Source organism: Taudactylus pleione, unplaced genomic scaffold (genome assembly GCF_031769625.1).
Source record: "Taudactylus pleione unplaced genomic scaffold, aTauple2 ptg000259l, whole genome shotgun sequence".
NCBI lineage: Eukaryota > Metazoa > Chordata > Amphibia > Anura > Myobatrachidae > Taudactylus > Taudactylus pleione.
In genome coordinates this window covers 4,830,001-4,846,112 of record NW_028284661.1, presented here as the reverse complement: position 1 = coordinate 4,846,112, position 16,112 = coordinate 4,830,001, and the positions used below count along the sequence as shown (strand labels likewise).

Here is a 16,112-nt window from a genome sequence, read left to right as displayed (position 1 = left end):
GCAATAAATTATTTTACGATTTTATGCACAATGTGGCGCCCCCTTCTTGTGCTTTGATTTTATAATATGTAATAGTTGCATCTAACTCAGAATCAGGCCCTATGAGGAGGAATAACACCCCCTCGATAGTACCCGCTCCCTCATCAGAACCCGCGCCAAATAGGGCTGCTTCCAGAAATTTCCCGGGCTGGTTTTCAATCCCAATCCGCCGCTGGCAGAGACTATTCTTATACTCTCTTTACATTGCCCATGCATTACTCAAAGGCTCTACAGCTAAATAATTATCTCCAGACTACAATGTTTTCTATTACTCACTATCTGTGGTGTCACTGAAGTGTTTTCAAGGATCCCGGATCAATAACTGCTTGATGTTCCAAAAAGCATCATTTCAACTACCATTCTTATTCTGTTATTGAAAAAAAGCTCTGATCTCCTTGCAGAGTAAAAGCTGACATTAGAGACACTCTGATGTTGTATAATGTCAAGTATGCATTACTGCAAAACTGTAAACGTATACTGCTATTACAGGACCATTAATGAAACATGGATACTTTGCTCTATTTACAGAACTTATAATTATATACAGTAAGTATACCAATACATTCAAAGATGTTTCTTTTCTACTGTTAAATGCGGGTGCATCTAGTATATACACAACCATTTTCTAAATAAATTATGGAATAAATATAGAACCTGCAGTGTACACGGTCCATCATCTGTTGGAAGAAATGTTCTTGTGTATGGAAAATCATATCTTATCCTATCCTGCTTTCTAGGTGTGATTGAATGCAGCAACTATTTTTTTTTTTTTGTTAAATCTTTTTATTGAAATTTTATAATAGTTACATACAGAAAACTTAGATGATTTGTGTTAAGTATAAATAGATATTATGGTAACAATTCGACATATATGGAAATTATGACCAGAATATAAAATATATATAGCCAGACAATTAATTCACTATACAGCAGTAACGATATCTGAAGTGATGATGCACATAGGGGTCTTAATACTAGTTTGAGAAAATATGAGTAGCTGTACTCAGAGGCCTGCTCTGAATTTTTCCCTATTCGTGCAATTTGAGAAAACATCAAAAGAAAAAAGGAAAGATAAGAAATCGCTACCTACATGAATTAAACCAGATTAACAGACATTTCAATCATTTCTCTTTTGTACACCATTTCAATAAGTACAATTATTCATAAAAAGGGGGGAGGACACACAAGACAAACATACATGTGGGGAAAACACGATAGGTAGGGTGGGAGGGACATAGGGATGATTCTCAAAAAGAAGTTGTATGTCGAGCCTCACAATTTCTCTATCCGTATATAATTAGGCTCCTATTTTTCTGTTTCTGTCAGTCATATCCGCATATCATCACAAATATACTAATAGTATAGTATATATATTATTCACTTATAGTGTAATATAATACAATCATACCCTCTATATTTAAAACAACTGTCTCAGCAAATACCAATTTGTATTTTCAAATACCTGTAATATTTGGGTTTGGGTCTGTGGTGACAAATAATCAATATAAGGACCCCATCTCCTGTAAAATTGCACTACTCCCTTCTCGACATCCGGGAATGAAGCCCTCCTATCAAAATATACATTTTTAAGTAGTAAATGTTGTACCTCAGAAATAAAGGGCGGGGTCTTACTGGTCCATTGTTTTAAAATAACTTTTTTGGCCGTAGTTAAAATAATAGAAAGTAAAGGAATAATGGATCTTTTATATGGTCCCAGTTCCCAATTGGTATAAATAAGACATAAAACCGCTGAAGAGTCTGGGCGTAAATGTAAGGAAAAATTTTTATTAATAAATACAATTGTTTTGTTCCAAAAAAGGCAAATCTTCCTACACTCCCAGAAATTGTGATAAAAGGAGGCTGATTCATGATGACATTTAAGACATCGACCAGTTTCGTTAGGGACCATATATTTCCTCTGATGTTGTGAAATATATGCTCTATTCAGTACTTTAAAATGTACTTCTTGAAGCATTGCCGTGCGCAAGTGCTTCATTGTAGAGTCAAAATGTAAGAGAAAGCTGTTAGGTTCCTGGAAAGATGGGATATCCCTGGACCAACTACTATGTAAGGAGCTCCAGGCATGGTGGGAATCAGACTTATTCAGCATGTCAGTTAATAGTTTAGTATGATAAGTACAGAATTTTAGTAGAGATAAAAGTGAAACTAGTGGGTCAGATCCATCTGAAGTTAAATAGGCATTAGGTAGACCAGAAATATAGTGTCACAATTGGAGATACATATAAAAACAGTTGTTCGAGACATTAAAGGTATTTCTGATATTGATAAATGGTAGTATGTTACCCCCCGGGTCGAATACATCATTGATTATTAGAATCCCCTTCCTCTTCCATTCTGCAAAACCCCTATTGGTCATAGCAGGGGGAAATAGTGGATTACCACAGATAGAGATAAATGGAGTGAAATGCCAATCCCTTTTCAGTCTGCGGTTAATCGCTATCCCGGCTAGATAGGTGCTATTAAACAGGGGGTTTGCTATAATTTGTTGGGGAATGGATTTTCTGGGGGTGTGGAGGAGAGCACTCAGGGAGTATGGTTTAAATAACTCTCTTTCCACATCCAGGGAGGTATAAACAGAACGATTTAGTAACCAATCTGAAATATATCTGAAGGCAACTGATAAAGAAAAAATCTTTAGATCAGGGACCCCCCAATCCCCCCTCTTTTCAGGGTAAACTAAGTCTAGTCAAGGTAATCCTTGATTTTCCGCGGTTCCAAATAAATTTAGTGAAAATTTTCTGGAGTGCATATAGATCTGTTTTGGTGAGGGAGAATTCGGCAACATCTGCATAGGGTATGAAATTTTGGGGAATATAATACTCTTCAAGACAGCAATGCGTCCCAGTAAGGACAAAGGTAAGGATAACCAATCTGTTAGTAATTTTGATATTGATCGGAGTAATGGGGTGTAATTCACTGAGTATAGTTTCCCAGGATCAAAAGGAATATGTATCCCCAAATATTTCAAGGTTGGGCGTGCTAAACGAAAATTTGAAAATATGGGGATTGAGTGAAAGTCCTCTGGTGCACCAGAAAGTGGTAAGTATTTCGACTTGGCTACATTCACCCTGTAACCCACAAAAGATCCAAATAAATCCATGAGTCGCATCACCTCCAGCATCAAGGAAGCCGGGTCGGACATAAATAAAAGCATATCATAGCAAATAATGCTACTTTTAGTTCTACTGCACCAACCCGGATTCCCCGAAACACCGTGGAAGCGCGGAGCGCCATAGCAAGCGGTTCCAAAGCGAGTGCAAACAGGAGTGGTGACAGGGGGCAGCCCTGTCTGGTACCATTGCATATAGGGAAGGGATCTGAGGCATAGCCATTACAGACAATTTGTGAGGATGAGTGAGTATATAGTGAGGTAAGAAGCATGATAAAATCTGACTGGAATCCAAATTTATGGAGTGTGAAAAACAAATGGTCCCAAGATACCAGGTCGAAGGCCTTTTCGGCATCAAACGATAAAATAGTATGTAAATCCTTGGTTCTTATTGACTGTACCCAATTGGACGCTGCCAGTATTCTACGTATATTGGCCATCGAGTGACGTCCCCATATAAACCCAGTCTGATCTTCATGAACCAGCCTGGGAAGTACTACTTTCAATCGCTCGGCCAAAATTTTTAATAATATTTTGTAGTCATTATTAAGAAGAGAAATAGGCCTATATGAGCCAGAGCATTCCAGGTCCTTGCCTGGTTTGGGTAGGACTTTTAGGATTGTTGAGTTAAAGTAAGATGGTAAGGTCTTAGGCCCTGATTCAGAGCCGGATGCTCTGACCAGAGTGCTCGCTCTGAATCAGGGCCCACCTCCATTAATATGGAGCGTCCTCCTGGACGCTCGTATAGCTGTGGGTCACCACCCACAGCATATACAAGCGTGCAAAAAGATGGTCATGATGGTCTTGACCATCGCGACCATCGGAACTGCGAGTGAAAGCCTGCGGTTGGGTTTTTCAACCGCAAGCCCAGGAGTGATTTTGGCTCTATCAGAGCCAAAATTACTCCCACTGACATCACTAGTGATGTCAGTGGGGCCGGCTTCAGACAGTAGGCGTTCCCTTGGAAACGCCTCCATCTGGCAGGCATGCCCCTGGCACGCCCACCAAAGGGGGCATGCTGTCAGTCTCCATCGACAGCACGCCCCCTTTGTGGAGACACTCCGAGCGAAGGAAAGTCCTTCGCTCACCGGGTCTCGCGCATGAGCATGACGGAGCTCCCTCCGTCGTGCGCATGCGCAGTGGGGAACATCGACCCACTTGCGAGCGTACTGCCGCTTGCGAGTGGGTCTGAATGACCCCCTTAGTAGTTAAAATGTGATTATAGATTACAGACGTTAATGTATCTATAATTTTGGGGGAGAGAAATTTATAACATTCCCCGGTAAGCCCGTCAGGGCCAGGGGCTTTACCCAAACTCATACCTTGTATAATTTTTTGTACCTCTGATGCAGAGATCGGGCGGTTAAGGAAGCAGCCAAGTCGGAAGGCAATTGAGGATGGGTAATAGTAGACCAGAACAAATCTCTGTTTGATTCATCAGGGGGGGACGCAGCATATAGTTTGGTATAAAAAAAACGAAATTCTTCAACTATTTGTTTACTAGAGGAAGTGTAAGAGCCGGTGGATGTGCGGAGTCTTTTAACCAGAGTGGATGGTCGTGGGCCCTTTAAAAGATTGGATAAGAGACAACCGATCCTATTGCTGTGCTTGTAAAATTGAAACCCTCTTTGGAATGTGTGCCGATCTCCCATGTCAGATAGGACAGCATCAAAATGGGTTTTACAGCCCAAATACAATTGTTTATGTGCGGGAGTAGGAGAAGTTTTACATTTCGAAAAGGAATCTGTAAGTGTTTGTTGTGCAGATTTAAAAGTTTTCAAAAATCTTTTTCTATTATAACTGACATATGAAATCAATTCCCCTCTGATTACTGCCTTTGAGGTCTGCCAGAACAACAGAGGGTCTTCTTGCTCATGTGTTTGATTATCCTGCTTGCAGTTTTGCCATGAGGAGTCAATTTTTTTTACAAAATTTCAATGAGGACATTAGGCTGGACGGAAAGCGCCATTGGCGAAATGGGCCCTTTTCTACATTGACTGCAAGATCAACCCAGACCAACGCGTGATCTGGGAGACATATTGGTTCTATACAACTATCAAGTGATTTCAAAAATATGGAGTCGGACATCAAAATATAGTCCAGACGGGATAATGAGCCATGGGCAGCCGACAAGCAGGAGTAATCTTTTTCAGTGGGATGCTTGGCTCTCCAAACATCAATGAGCTGCAGTTGTTGCATGACATACGATATACCGTATCTGGGCATATGTGCAGATCGACGGGATGGGTGTTGACAATCCATCTCCTTTGATACTATTAAATTAAAATCTCCACATAAAATTACGTTCTCATTACATATAGGGTATAGTTTTGAAAGAACAGATCGTAAAAATCTCTTGTCATACCGGTTAGGTGCATAAATAGTACAAATCACATAAGGCACATCATAAATGGAAGTTTCCAGGATGACAAATCGACCCTCAGGATCTGTCTCAGTCCCAAGGACTGTAACAGGTAGATCATGTCTGACCATCACCACCACACCTCTAGATTTGGAGTTGTATGTGGATGACGCCAACACTCTCCATCCCATCGTATTAAGTTTAGCAATCTCTGTCGCAATTAGATGTGTCTCCTGTAAACACACCAAATCTAGATGTAATTTCTTTAAATATAGTAGAATTTTTTTACGCTTGATTGGGGAGTGGAATCCTCCCACATTCCAAGTGCCAAATCTTATTTGTGACATAACGTTAATTTAAAACGATGCTAATAGGATATGTGCTATAATTCCAATGAGCTAAAATATCAAACCTATCATAAGGACATGGTGAAAAGAAAAAGAAATACATACATGGACAGGGGGAGGTGGGGTGGACACAGTGGGGAAAAGACATACAATAGGGCAATAGTAACACAGCCATTGTAAAAGGTGCTGATGAATACTTGTAATTACAAACAAGCTGTTTCATTATCAAGATTGAGACTTCCGGTTGGCGCAGGTGGATAGTCGCCAATAATAAAGAGTCCTGGCCAGTGAACTCCCAACCAGACCCAGCACAACAATAGTGATATAACCTTCAGCAGAGAATATTTTCACTTTTGTAAAACAATGTGTATCATAACTGAATATATGAGCCATTATCAACCAAAGGGGGTGACACAAGGTAGCGAATTAAACAACAATGTCAGTAGAAAACATTATACTCAGGCCTTCATGGGGGAAGTAGGAGAAGACAGTGCAGAGTCTTTTTCGGATTCAAATAACTCCCGAGTATAAGCTTCAGCATCTGCTGCAGTGGTGAAATCTTTATATGTGTCGCCGTCGTATAATCTCAGACGTGCTGGGAATAATAAAGCAAAGCGACGACCATGTTGGATTAAATTTTGGCAGATAGGGGAAAATTCCTTCCTAGCCTTGGTGACTTCTGTAGAAAAGTCTGGGAATATAAATAGGCGGTGACCTTCCCATGTAAGGTTACGACATTTGCGGGATGCTGACCATATAATATCTTTATGGACATAATTCAGGCAACTGAATATGACGACTCGGGGTCGCCTGTCTGGAGTGTTTCTTTGCGGGCCCAGACGATGCGCTCTCTCCACAATAATATCCTGACAGATCTCAGCAACGTCTAAGAGTGCCAGGAGTTGTGTAGATAAAAATTTAACAAGGTCTGTCCCTTTAATGGTCTCCGGGAGACCTACGACTCTTAAATTGTTCCGACGTGACCTGTTCTCACGGTCGTCGACTTTAGAAAGTAGTTGCTGGTGAGATTTATGTAATGTGCTAAATTCAGCTTTCAAAGTGGTAAGTTCGTGAAAATTAGATCCAGACACATTTTCGTTTCAGAGACTCTTTGAGAGATCTGCTGCATCTGGCCCTTTAAGGCAGACATTGTCTGCTGAAATAGATCTACCTGTTCCTGAAGCATAGGTCCCATAGCTTCTTTAACTGCTTGGACCACTTCCCCATAAGTTATAAAAGAATCAGCGATACCTGCAGCAGGCTCTGAGGATGTCTGAGCTGTTTGCTGTGTTGTAGTAGGAATCAGTTCACCCTGCTGCGGAGTCGCGGCCGCCATCTTGGATTCGGAGGGGCGGCGGTCAGCGCGGATCCTCTGTGATTTCCCCGGCATTAAGGAGGGGAAATACTTTTCCATACAGGTAAGCGGGGTCTCGAGTGCCTGAGGAAGCTTCAGGGGGCAGTTTGGAGGCTGTCAAACAGCCCTGTGGTGTGTAGTTCACCGGGTCTGGAGTGGAGCCCTAGCCACACACAGCTCACTGCATAGTGGGCGGAGCCGGAAGTCTCCGAATGCAGCAACTATTAACTGACTGTGGACGCATTTAAAGCCTTCATGTGTACATAGCCTTATGTTTAATGAAAAATATGTAATGCAATCTTTTTTTCTGCACAAATATTCTCTATTTACTGTGGAGACAATCACCCTTATAATGTAAAAGTTGTTTCATGACAGTCTGTACTGATTGCCTGATTGAGAGATGTACTGTATGTAAACCCAATTGTTTGCGTACGTCTCCGAAGGTAACTGATCGGCGCAGGATCTGTACTGCGCATCAGTGTCAGCAAGATCTTTAACGGCTATTTGGGACAGGAACGTGGTCCAATTTTACAAAACGGGGTGTGTTGTCCCCATTTTGTAGGTGTTTTCTGACTCAGATTTCTTGGCCCCGGCAGAAGAGTTCCAGTGACCAGTCTGAGTAAGCTTAGGCTTACTCAAAAGGCCAAAGGCTGCGATCATCGCGACTGATTATTGCAACGGTGATCCAATGCTGCATCTTCAGACACAGCACTCAGATCTATGATGCCAGCAGGAGTCTTTTGCCCTTAGACGCCTCCTGTGGCATTAGCATATTAACTATACGGTATAGTAAAGACGCTGCAGCAGTGCAATACTGTACAACTATGAATCATGCCCTTAGTGTAATATTTGTGCCTACCAATTCCATGTGCGATAGCCCTTTCTGCTGCTTTAGCATTCTTCATGCTGACTTTATTATACCTATGGTCACATACCAAAGAGTATCAATGTCCAAGGAGCAGGGGCGTATCTATAATGGGTGCAGGGTGTGTGGGGCACACGGGCCCCTGGGTCCAGGGGGCCCTGCACTGCACTCCCTGCACCCATAGTATTACTTACCTCTCAGGAGTTCATGTCGGTGCTGGGGTCCAGTGCTGTAAAAATGACAGAAAAATGCCCGCCATGGCCATTTCACCGTCATTTGCGCATGCGCAGTGCAGGGAAAATGGCCACCGCAGCCATTTTCCCAGTGACCTGCGCATACTCTATAGACTCTGGGCGCACTCTAGTGCCCAGAGTCTATAACTCCGGCTCTGGCCGCGCACAACTCAATGCGCCACCGGACTGAGAGGAGGGGGCATGTGTCGGAGACTGCACACGGGCCCCCTCCTCTCAAGAAACGCGCCTGCCGAGGGGGCCAGTGTGCAGCAGTACCCCTCCTGTGAGCACTGGACCTCCCAAGCCCCACATCATACCTTATGCCGGCAAGCGGCTCCCTCTTCCCCAACACCAACTTCCCAGTGATATTCTGGAAGATGGTGCATGCGGACAAGAGAGTAAAGGCTCTGGCACAGTGCCAGAGTCTTTGCTTCACTGTGTGGTGCCATTTTCCCAAGGATGTAACATGGAAGATGGCGCTGTGGAGGAGGAGGGAAACACTTGCCTGCACAAGGAAAGTATACTATGTGCAGGGGCAGATCCAGAACAAACTGACACGGGGGGGCACCACAGTAGGGGAAGGTGTGGGGTGGGTGGTGTTTTGCGCGCGCTTAAGGCACAAGTTCCTGGAAGAGTGTGTCCCCATAGCAAGGGCGTGGCCTCACAGGGAATGCCATACCCACAAGCCATGTCCTTATTTTCATCATGCTGAGGGCATACAATAACCAAGTCCAAGACAATTTATGTCCTACCTGCCAACTGGTGTTCTAAGCTCCGTTGGTATGTCCCTTCTCCCCAGCCAGCCCCAGACTTTTATATTCCCTCTTTCCAGCCAGCCCCAGCAGCTCACCTTCTATGTCCCCACTCCTCAGCCAGCCCCAGCAGCCCCCTTCTACATCCCCACTCCCCAGCCTTTTATGTCCTCACTCCCCAGCCAGCCCCAGCCTTTTATGTCCCCCACTCCCCAGCCAGCCCCCCTTCTAAGTCCCCACTCTCCAGCCAGTCCCAGTAGGTCCCACACTGTGCTCCCACTCCCCAACCAACCCTAGCCTTTTATGTCCCCCACTCCCCAGCAGCCCCCCTTCTAAGTCCCCACTCCCCAGCCAGCCCCAGCTTGCCCTTGTACCTGTAGTTCGATATCTCCTGCAGTGTTTTTTTCTTTTTTCTTAAAAGATCTGTTTATTTTGGATTTTCAATAATCAAGCAAAAAAAAAAGGTTATGGGCAGATACCAATAACAGCAAATGACAGTGTTCAATGGTTATACACAGGTAACACGGAAAAATCTAACTGGTCTGTATATTCAGCAGCTAAACGGCCATCAGGGAGGTAGAACCATAGTCCCGTGTCATGCAATGGCTGTATAACACTGCAAAAATAACCAATAAACAACATTATAATATTCAAAGAAAAGAAAAACAGTACATATAGATATCTAGACTAGATCACGAAAGAGTAACAACAAACAATGCACATACTAGAACAATGGAGGGGGGGTAGCGCCACAGTAGAACCAATGAAAAGAGAGTGTGTGGTCAATATCAGGTTGGTGAGCAGAGCATGGCCTCTGAGCATACATACATACATAAGCATATCCAGGTCTGCAGTTACAAAAGAAAATATAGTACATTTTAATTTCCACTATCATTCAGGCTATCTGTTTAAGTAGATACCATGAGGTGGTCTGAAACACCTTGAGGATCTGAGCTTGTGCAGGGGAGTCGAGTGAATCAATATATGCACCCCATTTTTTATAAAAAGATGTGACCCCTGTCTCCAGTGTAGGAAAAATTGCTTGTCTATCATAGTATAAGGTCTGGAGAATAATAAATTTAACTGTTCCCAAAAAGGGAGGGAAAGGGGAGGTCCAAGCACACAAAATTACTTTTTTAGCTACAATGACAGTCAGTAATGGGACTATGCGAGATTTATTAGGGCCCAAGTCCCAGTTTGTGAAGTTAGTTAGTTACTATAATAAGGCTATTGGATCACTATAAAGGTTCAGGTGAAAAATAGAGTTAATAAAATTCATTACCTTACCCCAGAACTTTGCAATCTTAGGGCATGTCCAAAATTTATGAGAAAACGTAGCATGCGGGCACCTACATTTCAAGCAATCACCCGTCTCCCCTTGCACCATAAAGCTCCTGCAAGCCTGCAACATATATGTCCTATTAATAGTAGCCAGGAGCATCACAAAAATGTAAGAGTAGCATCATAAGTGTGCAGCAAGCAAGGAGTCCAGGGTAGTGACAATAGTCAGGTCTCTGCTCCAGGATAAATATTTATGTTTCCATACCTTGTCATGCAAACTCCCCACCAGATCTGCGGTAAGATACTTATATAGTGTAGCTCGAGAAAGGATAGGAGACTGTGCAGGTGGCCAGGAATTTAAGAGAGCGGGTATAATAAGTGGCTTGAAGGTACATATAGAATTGTCTATGTGGAATATGGGCTTCAGTATGAAGGGTAGCGAAAGGGAGAATAACTCCACCTGGGTAAAAAATGTCCTTAATTAAGGCAATATCCTTCTGCTTCAACTTGCGAAAGTCTGGATTATCTAGTCCTGGGGGGAACATAGGGTTACCGGTAAAAGGGTCATACTTTGAGGCGGTATAGGGTCTAAATAGTTTGGAGCAAATAGCTCTCCAGGCCAGCTAGGTAAAATTAAATAAAACATTATGAAATATGTGAGATGGGATAGATTTTCTGGGCGTATGCAACAAAGCAGCAGCTGAATAAGGCGAAAACATAGCTACCTCAGTAGGTGCATGCATATATGTTTTCCTGTTCAACAACCAATCACCAATATACCTAAAATGCACTGCCCTGATAAATGTGAGAATATCGGGGAGCCCCAGCCCACCATGGGACCTAGAAAGTAGTAACTTGGCCACTGCTACCCGGGGTCTGCCATCCTTCCACAGAAATTTGGTAAAGAGCTTGGTGCAGATTTTATGTCTGCTAGTGACATGCTAATTGGGAGCATTTATATAGAGTATGATAATTTTGGAAAAGCTACACTTTTAAGTAATGTGATTCCACCAAGTAGGGACAGGGGGATTATCTTCCAGGTATCCAGCAATTTAGTAGGTTGGGCAATAATAGGAGTATAATTAAGATGATATAGGGAAGAGGAACCGCAGGAATATTAATACCTAAGTATTTGAAATGGGAGGACGTAACATGGAAATGTTGATTGGCAGGGTCCCTCAAATCCGCTACGGTGACATTTTCAAGAGGCATCCATTCTAATTTTGTGTAAATTGATTTTATACCCTGCGAATGATCCAAACTGGGCTAACAGAGAGATGATAATCGATATAGAATAGGTGGGGTTGGAAATGAACAGGAGCTGTCATCCGCGAATAGTGACAATTTAAGCTCAGCCGAACCAATGCATATACCTGTAAAGCCATACGACTGACCTAGCGCTACAGCCAGGGATTCCAGGGCCACTACAAATAAAAGGGGGGACATAGGACAACCCTGGCGGGTGCCTCTGAGGACATAGAAGGGAGCAGAGAGGAAGCCATTGCCAGATACCTGGATGGAAGAGGCAGTGTATAAAGCTTGTAGTAAGGAAATACATTTAGTAGGGAAGCCAAAGTTAAGTAAAGTATAGTAAATGTAATCCCAGGTGACTAAGTCAAATGCTTTCTCCGCATCCATGGAAATATTAACCTGTGGGCAAGTTGAGACCGCGGTCGACTGTAGCACCGAGACCACCTTACGAATATTCACAGCGGAGTGGCGACCCCAGATAAAACTAGTCTGATCTGAACCAATAACATCAGGTAGTAAAAGTTTCACCCTATAAGAATAGCTTATAGTCCACATCCAGCAAGGGGATGGCCCTATAAGAGACAGGCAGCATGATTTCTCTACCAGGCTTGGGCAGTACTCTAAGTATAATGGAGTTAAAATGTACAGAAAGAATAGCATTATAAAATAATACCAAGGCAGAGCATACTTGGGTGGAAATGATTTGAAAGAATTCCTCTGAGAAGCCGCCTGGGCCGTGAGCTTTAAGCGACTTTAAACAGTTAATACCATTTGAGACCTCATCCTGGGTAATGGGAGAGCAGTAAGGGATTCCGCAGGCTCAGGGGGAGAGAGTCGGCAGAACTATTTTAACCCAGAAGTCTTGTTTCTGAGCATTATCTATGACAAAGCAGTGTAAAAAGCCCCAAAGGAATTAATAATGTCTTGCCCTTTTTTCAACACAGTGCCAGAGGGCATTATGAGTGAGGTAATAGAAGAGGGGGCAGAGTGGGTACATAGCAGACTATACAGCAGCCTCCCTGACTTATTGCTATGTTTATAAAAGTGGCAGTGGTTCCGAATGGTTTGGCGAGCAGCAGCTTGATCCAAAACCTCACTGAAGTGCACCTTAGCCCAGGTTAGAATCAAGTTTGAATACTCTGAATGATTCGGTCAAAAATTAGGAACATTTCACAAATTTGCCTGTCATCCTTGCACAGGGGCCCTACTAATCTTCTCTGTAGCATTCCAATTCTAGTATACGATGTACTCAGCTATTTTGTTGCTCATGGCGTGGCGTGCAGGCCTCTGAGTCATGCCATGGACTTGTGGCATGGCGTGCAAGCCTCTGAGTCGCGCCATGGACTTGTGGCGTACCGTGGTATTCTTCAACGAAGGATATGCTACGGCATGTAATACAGTGCTTAACCGCTGGGTGGCAAGTGCTCCACTGTTGTAATTTGTACTGAATGCCTTGTACTGAATGCCATACTGTTAAACTTACATTGGATGGATATCACATTCACAGCATTTGCATGTTCGCACAACCAATATTTTTAATGTCACATAATGTACCATATATACAGTAAGATCTTATCACAGGATGCAAATCAGTGCACATACAGTATTGTACATAACTGAACAGTAGAGAAGTTGCCCGAGTTGTTACCACGGTATAACCGATACTGTAGATTAATGAGATGCACGCACAGCTTTCACTGAGATGGGATGAATTACAGTATGACAATTTTTTTTATAATTAAAACCAGCAGCGGGAGGAGTGCACAAGGATGAGGCCGCTCTGTGTGGTTCACTGTAGCTGGCGTGTGGGCTAGTGGTTAGGTGATCACTTTGGAAGAATTATGGTCCCGGGTTCGATCCCTGGAAAAGAATATTTTTTTAATTCTAGGCACTGTCTGCTCTGGACACTATAGTGAAACTACTGTAATAGTGTTGTACTGTACTGTAATACTGTAGTGTTGTTGTTTAAAAGGCTGCTTAAATGTAAGACATTACAAACTGATTGTGCATTTAAATAGTGCAAAACTTTCGGCAATGTCTGCGCTGTGGTGGCTGTCAGCTCCTAGGGGTTGCAATGGGATTTCTTGCGCATGCCCAGTGGAGGGGTTACAATGGGATCTGTGGTGCCAAGCCATACGCCACGTAGCGCTATGCCACGCTGTATGGAAGATCATCACTCCACATGCGCAATTGTCTGTATTACTACAGTACTGTACAGTATGTTGTTGAATTTTCTCCCTTGCGCCACTCTGCGCTGTCCAAGACTTGTACACAATAGTCATTTCATGACTTCAGAAACTGGTACAGTAGTGTGCTCTGTTTGAGAGGGAAGCCTCTAAATTACAAACTGACTATGCGTTTAAAACATGAATTTTGCACCACTCTCTACGCTGTCCTAGACTTGGACACAATAGTGATTTCTGTATTAATAAACTGACTGTGCGTTTAAAGCACAAAATAGCGCTACACCGCAAACTTGCGACAATGTAGTGTCAGCCTTGCACACCATAGCGACGTCTCTTGAGCTGTAACTGAGAGTGGCCTCAGTCTCTGAGAGGGCTCTCTGTATTACAAACTGAATGTGTGTTTGAAGCTCAAAATAGCGTTACATCGCCAACTTGCGACACTATCGATGCTGATCCAACCTTGCACACTATAGTGATTTCTCATGTCCAGTAAGTACTGGGTAGTAGTGGGATCTGTATGAGAGAGAGCTCTCTGTACGGTATTACATGGTTGGCGCTATGGTGGCTGTCAGCCATCTCCGATGGATTAGAAATGGCATCTCTGGTGGGCGCATGCCCAGTAGGAGGGTTGCAGTGGGATTTCTGGCGCATGCCCAGTGGGCCAAGAGTCATACACAGTGCATCAGGTCCCTTCCCCCAAAGCAAGCAAGAGCCTCTCATTACCATAATAAAGGACGCTTTGTTAATCCATTTACTGTAAGCAGTCAGCTCTGCCCTTGTGTCCTGAAAATGGCTACGAAAAGTGACCATCCCCCATCTGCTAGGACAACTACTGTAGTGTGCCGCTATGAATGTTACACAATAGTGATTTCATGAGTTCAGAAACTTTTCAATCCCGTGATGCCCACACTACTTTGCCACTACGGTTATGACTACATTACAGTGCACCACAGACGCCTGCCGTAATGAGTGAATTAGTGTCGTCGTGCGCCGTGCGCCGTATGTTATGCGTCGTGCGATGTGCATCACTGGCTATTGAAAATGGCTGCGATAAGGGCGAGAAGATTTTTGTCCGGCGAGCTCTTTGTCTTGGTGAAGTGGCGGGACGTAGCCTTTACCACAAACAAGACAAAGAGCTTGCATATCGAAATGCAAGCAGGGAAATATACAGGCGCTACGGCCTGCGCTGCAACGTGAGGTCACTCCAGTGCAGGTGGTCGGACTTGCTGAGGAGGGACAGGCCTCGCCTAGAGCGAATCAGGAGGCGTATAATGCGCAGTAAGTACAGTATTACTGTAAAATCACATGAATTACAGTATACTGTACAATAACAAATACAGTACAATGCACGACTCTGACATACTCTACATTACTGTACACTGCACTGTAGGGTGTTGGATACTACAGTATCTGACGATGACTGACAGTTGTTACCACACACTGACTTGACTGGCAGACATTTGATTGACAGGCTGATTAAATCTACAGTACTGTACTGTACATGGACTAAAGGGCGACACACTATTGGTCGACATGGCTTGTTTGTATAATTAACCTACAGTAACAAAAGGCAAGTTGATTGATCCACCATTCTAATGCCTGTCGACTAAATCTATGTTAACCTACTGTACACACTATACCATATATCTGTGCTGGGCCTGCCACCTTTAAGTCTGACATTATTACTGTACGTCACGGACAGATTCAGGGGTCTCCAATCAGCTCCCAACTGTCATCTCACAGGCAATGGGGCAATGGGGCCCACATCGCTCTCGTCATCTTTTAGATAGCGAGAGCGATGCTGTACAAACAGCGGTAATCTTAAGACTACTGTAGTTTTTGTATTACAGTATACTGTATTGGTTTGTACAGTATTTTTATCATGGCCAATAGCTAATTCCCTAAGGCCATCTACAGTACTGTACCGTAATCCCTCTCCAATTTTAATAGAGGTCTGAACTCTTGTTTTCAAATTCTCCTTAATGGCGACATGTATTTTTCCCCACAGGGCGAGAAGCCCCCCCATCACCAATGCTGCCATCACCACCGCCGCCATCACCACCACCACCACTGCCAGCAGCCGGGCCCAGGGTGCTGAATTGTCGGAGTAAGTACAGTACACACTACTGTACATTGTTCTCTCTCTCTCTTTATCTCTCTTTGGGGGAGATGTATTAACGGCAAAAATGCGGTAAAACCCCCGAAAATGCAGTTTTCGGGGGTTTTACCGCATTCCCCGTATGTATTAAGCAGCAAAATGCGCTGCATTCTGCTGCTTCGCGTTGCTAGGTAACGCCACCTTCAGGTGGCAT

The 16,112-nt window shown here is 43.6% G+C and overlaps 1 pseudogene; it reads right to left on the bottom strand.

Moving 5' to 3' along the window:
- Nucleotides 1-12,768: 12,768 nt before the first annotated feature.
- On the bottom strand, nucleotides 12,769-12,868 carry LOC148514769 (U6 spliceosomal RNA; annotated as a pseudogene).
- Nucleotides 12,869-16,112: the final 3,244 nt, after the last annotated feature.